Below are 8,795 nucleotides of genomic sequence, written 5' to 3' on the forward strand. Positions count from 1 at the left end.
CACCTTTGTTCTTTCACTAACCTGCTGTGTCTGACAAGTTCATTACAGAAGATCGGACCTGGACAGCAACATCATGAGTACAGCTGATCCCTTCCAGGAACTTGTCGACACACTCAAGAGGATCCTCACTCATTCCACCTCTCCTCCCGCACCAGCTCCAGTACCTTCTCCAGCCACTTCCGCATTCAGCTCTTCTTCGCCGATCATGTTCGCCAGTCCCATGGCCCGACCAGCGCCGTTCTCAGGTGATCCCGAGGAGTGCAATGGCTTTTTGTTACAATGCTCACTAACTATTGATCTGCATCCTCAGATGTTCACCTCCGATCAAGCAAAAATTGCCTTTGTGGTCACCTCGCTCCGGGGACCAGCCCTCAGTTGGGCCGAGTCGATCCTGAGCCAAGCCGGTCCCGCAACACATTCCTATGTCCAATTTCTCGCCCACTTCAAAGAAGTATTTAGCAGCTCACCGGGGGACTCATCGGTAGGCGAACAATTATTTACGTTACGTCAAGGCTCATCGACTATCCATCAACACGCTCTGAAGTTCCGCACCCTGGCAGCCACGAGCGGTTGGAATGAGCCTGCACTACTTACTGCCTTCCGACAAGGCTTAAACCCCCGGTTGAAGTTACATCTCGCTGCTTATGATGATACTTATGGGCTCGAGAAGTTTATACAGCTCGCCATCCGCTGCTCGAACCGTATGAAGGCATGTCTTTCTGATACTCCCTCACCATCTGCCATTGCTACTCCTCCAACTTCCCAGCCAGAGGCCAGACCCTCACCGGAACCCATGCAGACAGACATGTTTCGCTTGTCCCCCTCAGAACGACAAAGAAGAATCGCTAACAACCTGTGTCTGTACTGTGGTGACCCAAACCACCGAATCTCATCATGCCCACAACGTCCTACTCGACTTGCGGTGAGTGGCATCCAACCTACCTTTCCCAAGATGAACCCTTTAACTTCCAATGCACATCTGATAATAGACTCTACTCCACTCCCAGTTACCATCCTCCTCGACTCCGGCTCGGCCGGGAACTTCATCTCCGGCGATCTCTGTCGAAGGCTCGACCTCCCGATCGCCGCGACAAAGACCACTTACCAGATCCAGTCCATAACCGGTATGCCACTCACTCCCAATCTTGTTGAGAATTGTGTTGGACCGTTGCAGCTTCGCGTAGGGCAACTCCATCAAGAATTCATTCACCTGTTGGTACTGGAAGAGGCAACTGTTGATGTCATCTTGGGTCTGCCCTGGCTGGTGAAACACAATCCAATATTATCCTGGAAGTCTGGCGAGGTGCTAAAGTGGGGTTCGTCCTGTTTCCCTCAATGTTTCCCGTACTTACCTCGACCTACTCATTGGGCAACCGTTTCACTTCCCCTACATGCCACCACTATCGAGAGTCCTGTGGATCAAAGATCCGTGGATATCCCTTCTGAGTATTCTTCTTACAGTGACGTTTTCTGCCCCCAGCGAGCTGCCAGACTTCCACCGCATCGGCCATGGGACTGTGCAATTGACCTGGTTCCGGGTGAGCCTGTACCACGAGGAAAGATCTATCCCCTCTCACTACCTGAACAGAAGGCCATGGAGGAGTACATCGAGGAAGCCCTCCATCAAGGCTATATTGTACCGTCCACGTCCCCTGCTGCTTCCAGCTTTTTCTTTGTGGCAAAGAAGGATGGAGGTCTACGTCCGTGTATCGATTACCGTAAGCTCAACCAGATAACTGTCAAATTTCGCTATCCCCTTCCTCTTGTCCCAGCAGCCTTGGAACAACTCCGCGGTGCCACCATCTTCACCAAACTGGACCTCCGCAGCGCGTATAACCTCATTCGCATCAGGGAAGGGGATGAATGGAAAACCGCTTTTGTGACCCCTACTGGCCACTACGAATATCGGGTCATGCCCTATGGCCTCGTCAACGCCCCTTCCGTTTTCCAGGGGTTCATGCATGAGGTGCTCCGGGAGTTCCTTCCCCGGTTTGTGTTGGTCTACATTGATGACATCTTAATCTACTCCCGGAGCCTGGCCGAACATCGCCAACACGTTGCGGAGGTCCTCCAGCAATTACGAAAGTTCCAGTTATATCTGAAAGCCGAAAAATGTCAATTCCATCAAACAACCGTTCATTTCCTGGGGTACATCATCAGTCATGGTGGCATTCGCATGGACAAGGGGAAGGTGGAAGCCATCACCTCTTGGCCCCAACCCACTACCATCAAGGAACTACAGAGATTTTTAGGATTTTCTAACTTTTATCGTCGCTTTATTAGTAACTACAGCACCATAACCAGTCCCCTCACTGACCTCCTGAAGGGAGGAAAGAAATCTCTCCATTGGGGCCAAGATGCGACCGACGCCTTCAACCGCCTTAAGGAAGCCTTTACGACCGCACCACTCCTAGTCCATCCCGAACCCAATTTACCCTTCACCGTAGAGGTGGATGCCTCTACTACCGGAGTGGGTGCGGTTCTCTCACAGCAGCAGGGGACCCCTCCGAAACTCCATCCATGTGCCTTCTTTTCTAAAAAACTCAGCCCGGCGGAGAGGAACTACGACATCGGAAACCGTGAGTTGCTAGCTATCAAGCTAGCGTTAGAAGAATGGAGACACTGGTTGGAGGGAGCCAACCACCCCTTCCTAGTCTTAACAGATCACAAAAATCTAGAGTACTTACGAGACGCCAAGAGGCTCAATCCTCGTCAAGCGCGGTGGGCGCTGTTCTTCACTAGATTTGATTTCAAAATTTCATACCGTCCAGGTCCTCGTAACATCAAGGCTGATGCCCTGTCCCGGGTTCACTCTCAAGAAGAGGTCTCCGATGAGCCCGAGGGGATCCTCCCTACCAACATTATTGCCAGCCCCATTGTATGGACCTCTCCTCCAGTTGTCTCCGATCCTCCTCCGGCCAATCCGCCGGGCTGTCCCCCGAATCGCCAGTATGTACCCCAGACTCAACGCACGCCTCTCATCCACTCCTCGCATACATCCATTGGTACAGGCCACCCAGGGGCCAACGCTACTCTCTCGCTGCTAAGCGATCGCTTCTGGTGGCCAAACATGGCAAGGGATGTGAGGAGGTTCGTTCAGGGCTGTCCCGACTGCGCGATATCCAAGAGCTCACGTCATCTCCCTGCTGGCAAACTGGTACCACTACCCATTCCCAATCGTCCATGGTCACACCTAGGAGTAGACTTCATTACTGATTTACCACTCTCAGATAAGAATACCTGCATTTTCGTCATCATTGATCGCTTCTCCAAATTCTGTAGACTCCTTCCTCTCCCTGGACTACCCACCGCTATACAAACTGCCGAGTTACTCTTCAACCACGTCTTCCGCTACTTTGGAATCCCGGAGGACATCGTCTCCGACAGAGGACCACAGTTCATATCACGGGTATGGAAAGCATTCTTCTCTCTCCTAGGTGTGACCGTCAGTTTGACCTCTGGATACCATCCTCAATCCAACGGGCAGACTGAACGCAAAATCCAGGAAATAGGGAGATTCCTGAGAACCTTCTGTCACGGCCGCCAGAACTCCTGGAGCCAGTTCCTAGGCTGGGCCGAGTACGCTCAAAACTCCCTTCGGCAAGGCGCCACTGGTCTCACTCCCTTCCAGTGCGTACTCGGTTACCAGCCTCCCCTATTCCCATGGTCAGGAGAACCATCTGACGTACCCTCGGTAGATCACTGGTTCCGGGAGAGCGAGGGAGTCTGGGACTCGGCTCATCACCATCTTCAGCAGGCAGTGCGCAGGCAAAAGATCTCCGCCGATGCTCGTCGCTCGACCCCACCTGATTATCATCCAGGACAAAAGGTTTGGCTCTCCACACGGGACGTCAGGCTGCGCCTGCCTTGCCGCAAGCTTAGTCCCAGATTTGTTGGCCCCTTTACCATTCTGGAACAGGTCAATCCGGTAACCTTCAAACTACAACTACCTGCACACTACAAGATCCACCCCACATTCCACGTCTCACTCCTCAAGCCGTATTTTCCTTCTGTCTCCCCAGAGCCTGGTCCGGTCGAGGAACCCCCTCTCCCTCTCATCATTGACGACGGTGCTATCTATAAAGTCCAGGAGATTTTGGATTCCCGGCGTCGGGGTGGTCAACTCGAATATCTAGTCGACTGGGAGGGGTACGGCCCAGAGGAACGCGCTTGGGTTCCCAGGGATGATATACTTGACCCGGATCTATTAAGTGAATTTCATTCCAACCATCCTGATCGCCCTGCTCCTCGAGGACGAGGTAGACCACCACGACGCCGGGGTCGGCCCTCAGGAGCGGGCCGTGGAGAGGGGGGTACTGTCAGAGAACGACCAGGCTTTCCTCTCAACCAATTGCCACGATCCACGTCACCAGAGTTCTAATCACCCGCACCTGCACCTCATCAGCGAACAATCACCACACACTTAAAAGCACTCTCCTCAATCACAACAGTGTCCGATCTTGTTGTAACATACAAGGACCGACGCTCTCAAGACTCATAGCTGAGTATACTACCTGACGATACTTACCTGTTGAAACTTACCTCTTGTTCTGCTCCTCTTCATCTTCCCCATCCGCAGATCCAGACGCTCGACGACGGACACTGTTGTGGTTACCACTCACTGGACACGTATCACGGCACACAGAGCACTCCCCTGCACGCTGGAGGTTCCCGCTGTCATCATCCCTGTCAAAGACACAGTGACTGAGTTTATCCCGGCTCACGGGTCTCCTGTAACTCCATTGACTTCTACTCATCTCAAGAATACCAACCCCTCAGTTCTTCCGATTCCAGATTCACTATTAAACACCTTTGTTCTTTCACTAACCTGCTGTGTCTGACAAGTTCATTACACCGTCAAAATATAAGTTCGGTTTAGCTTGAAGAAATTGTGACAGAATGTACATCTTAATGTAGTAGTAATATTAATAACAATAATCACAATTTTTCTTCCATGTTTGAATTTTTACTGTATGTTTGATTACCATAAAAATTAAAATACACAACATTTCACAGGGCCACATTATTGCAAGCAAATTAATCAATTAAGTTGTTTTTATGAATTCAATTAATTAGACATAGGTTTGATGATTAAAATGTAGCTATTAAGATGAAACAGAATTTGTTATAATTAAACAGAATTTGAGAAAAAAATTAAACGGATTTCATAAGGCTCTAAAATTCAATTTTTCTTAAACTTTTAATACATTTCTGTAACATTGTAAAAGTTTCATGATTTAAATTAATTACACACACTGAAAAAAATGATACTTTGGATTAACTTAAAAAAATTGATGTAATTTGTTACATCTAATTTTTTTAGTTTTTCTCAAATTGTATTTATGATTTAGTTAAAACCGTAAATTTTGATTTAATGTCAAACCAAAATTTTAATTTTTTCCAACACAACGTTTTACCTCAGCCCAAAGTAATAATATCATTTGTTACAAAGAACGTGTGTAATTTTTTGCTTTGATACAACTTAGTGTTTTTATTTTAGAAAAACTTAACATTTACAAGTACATCTAATTGAAGTTTTTACTTTGAAATAAACTAATTAAATAGATGTAATTAGTTTCTCTCAAATAATTTTTTTGATTTGGCTAAAACTATAATTTTTTACTTGATGTTAATCAAAATATTGCTTTGGTTCCAATTATTTTTTCATTTTGGAAAAACTAATATTTTCAGTTTCAATTAATTAAATTGAATTTTTACTTTGGAAAAAACTAATAAAATTGATGTAATTTTGTTACAAGTTATTAGATTAGGTTTTTTCAAGTTGATTTTTTTACTCACAACAAACTATCAATTTTAATTATAACAAAGTCAATATATTTAGGTCAATATTATAATGCGTCAATAAAAAAGCCAAAGTTGCTCCCATATTCAAGTTTTGTTGTACTTCAGATAAAACTGAAAATACCTTGTTTCGGTCTGTAGCTCACTTTCCTTAAATAAAGACACAAAAATTTACTTCAAAAAGACTAAAATTTAATTCTGCAAGCATATCTTTTAAAACATGATCGCAGACCATGTAACATCCACAGCTTTGACAGCAAATATGGTTTGAATTTTTTGTAACAGCAATTAAGTGCAATACAGTTTCTCACAGTTTCTACACTGTACAAACTTGGCTAGATTAACAACAAAAAATGTAAATAAAAAAGTGCTTAAGAGGCCCACATCAATATTGAGCACATTACCAATCAATGAAGCATTATGTAAAACTTGAGAAATGGGTAACACTTTATAATAACGTCCAGTTATAAGTAATTTATAAGTGATTAGTTAATGATGAACTAATCATTTACAAAACATAACTATACATTCACAAATGATTAAGTAATATGCTAACGATTTATAAATCTGTCATAAATTATCTTTATAAATAGCATCATGAAATAATCAAACACATCCTTAATGGTTAATAGTTACTAGTTAATATATTATTAATCACTTATAGATCATTGAAATGTCAACATTGTACTATTATCTCAATAAACATTATAAATCATTTACAAAGCTTTCTGCATCCCCTAATCTAAAGTGTAAACTACTCATCAGTTGTAAATGTTTTACAAACCTTCCAGGTTACAGGTTGTTTGTGAATGAATCATATACATATAAATGTATCCAAATGTATTTCTCTTGGCAGCTTTACTTTCACAGCTTAACTGAGGCTGAGAACTTTGCGTGTCATTTTCTTTGGTTCAATCTCCATAAATAACTTTTGTAGTGCATCAAAGGTGTGTTCCAGCTCACCTGGATAGCTCAAGTTCAGCACATAAATTAGGCCAAATAACATGGCACATGCAAGTGTGACTGATGGCAACCTGCTCAGGACTTTCACACCTTCAATGACTATACCAATGTCATGTGGTGGTTGGAGAGAATCACCCTCTTCCCTGATGACGAACACAGCCATTGTGGAACTTGCAAGCTCTGTTTCAGCTTCATCCCTCTGGACAACCTGATAAAAGACGAGCTATAAGTTATTCTGATGAAACCAGTTTCCAATGTACCGACATAGGACACAGACAGTTCCCAAAATCAAATAAAAAAAATGTTGATGATGAGATTAAGCTGGTTTATATTATATTATATACACAAGACTCAGGATTCACAGTCGTCTGATTGCCAGAGACAAGCAAGTTTGAGTAGGATGATTATAAATTGTAAGTAAAACGCCCTGCTTACGACTTGGTTTTGGTCTCTAACGAATTCTAAATGTAACTGATGCAAAAAAAGAAGCATTTTCTCATCAAAATATGACCAAATTAGCACTTTCCCAGCAACATTTTCTTTTGCTTCCACATGGGCAAGGTGGCAATGTGTCCAATGCATCCTGCATCCCCTTAGCAGCACACCATGCCTGTGCAAAATGTGCCAGGTACTACAGCCACATGTGCCCTCCTTGGCCAGCTTAAGCTTACTCATGCACGTGCCCTTTATGGCCAGTGTCAGCGTGCTGCAGCTGGTGGACTGTGACCGCATACATTTACTTATTTTGGACTGATTCTGATTCTCTAGATGGGATTGAAATGTGCAAAAAAAATAAAATGCTATGTATCCTGTTACTTGTTGCAGATATTTACAATATTATAAACATTTTTTAACATTTAAAAAAAATGGAAACAACACAAGACTAAGATGGGGACAGAGTTACAGTAATTGTGATCACATTTAGGTCTTTACCTGAGGTCTTAAAGTATAAAGGTAGAATGAAGACATAACTGTGATCTTTTGCAGGAACAATATAAAAGGAGCATTATCCTGCTTTTTTTAAGTCTTTCACAGTCAACTATAGGTACATATACAAATGATAAAATGTTACCTTTGGCACAACATAGTTCACATTTGCACTGAAATATTAATTTCTGGCGCTATGGCTTCATGGAAGTGCTGCCCATTTCAGGAAGTTTGTATCAAGCAAACTTGACATTAAACATTTTATTAATAGCCTTGCATTTTGACCCAGCGTCAAATCGTAAATTTAACCTCTTAAGCCCCACCTAAACAGAGCACATTTTCTCCAGTTTGGCATCACCCAAATCTAAAAGCTTAAAAAAAAAAGCATCAAAATGGCGACAAAAGAGGATGAAAACGCAACAAAAATGTGACAAAAAAAGCGAGTAAAACGCGACAAAAAAAGTGATAAAAACATACCGGAAAAGCAACAAAAGAGGGACAAAAAACGTGACTGTGTTAAGACTCCAGCATTACCACTGGACCTCTTCTTTGACCTTCATTCATTGACATTTCTGTCCCTCTTCTTAAATTACTTAAAATAAGAATCCAGCTAATCAGCCACTCACAAAATGTCCACCACATTTGCCACGTTAACTGTTACCATGTCCTATCTAGAGTTTTCTTAAAGATATTTGGAGGGGCTGCTGCTCAGCAAGCAGGATCCACGAAGATTACTCAAACACGCATGAATCAAGTTAAAAAAAAGTTTGCGTGATATAACTCCTTTAAGTGACAAAATTGGACACATAACCAACATATGATAACTTTTACGAGGGAAATAAAACCATGAGAGAGTCACTCGATTGGAGTGCATTTACCATAGAGTAAAATGGCACTTAATTTTAATTTTTAAAACTAATTTCAACCCACAATTGTAACTTTCTAATTCAGGATACAAGTTACAAGGCAAACAAAGGATCAAAGGATAGGCATACAAATGTATCTAGATCTATCTATATATACACACAACATACCCGAGTACATACCAGATCAAGAACTTTAAGTATCTTCTGGGTCTTCTCTCTGATAACTCCTCTCTTCCT

The sequence above is a fragment of the Barbus barbus genome (assembly GCF_936440315.1).
Source record: "Barbus barbus genome assembly, chromosome: 33".
NCBI classification, from domain to species: Eukaryota; Metazoa; Chordata; class Actinopteri; order Cypriniformes; family Cyprinidae; genus Barbus; species Barbus barbus.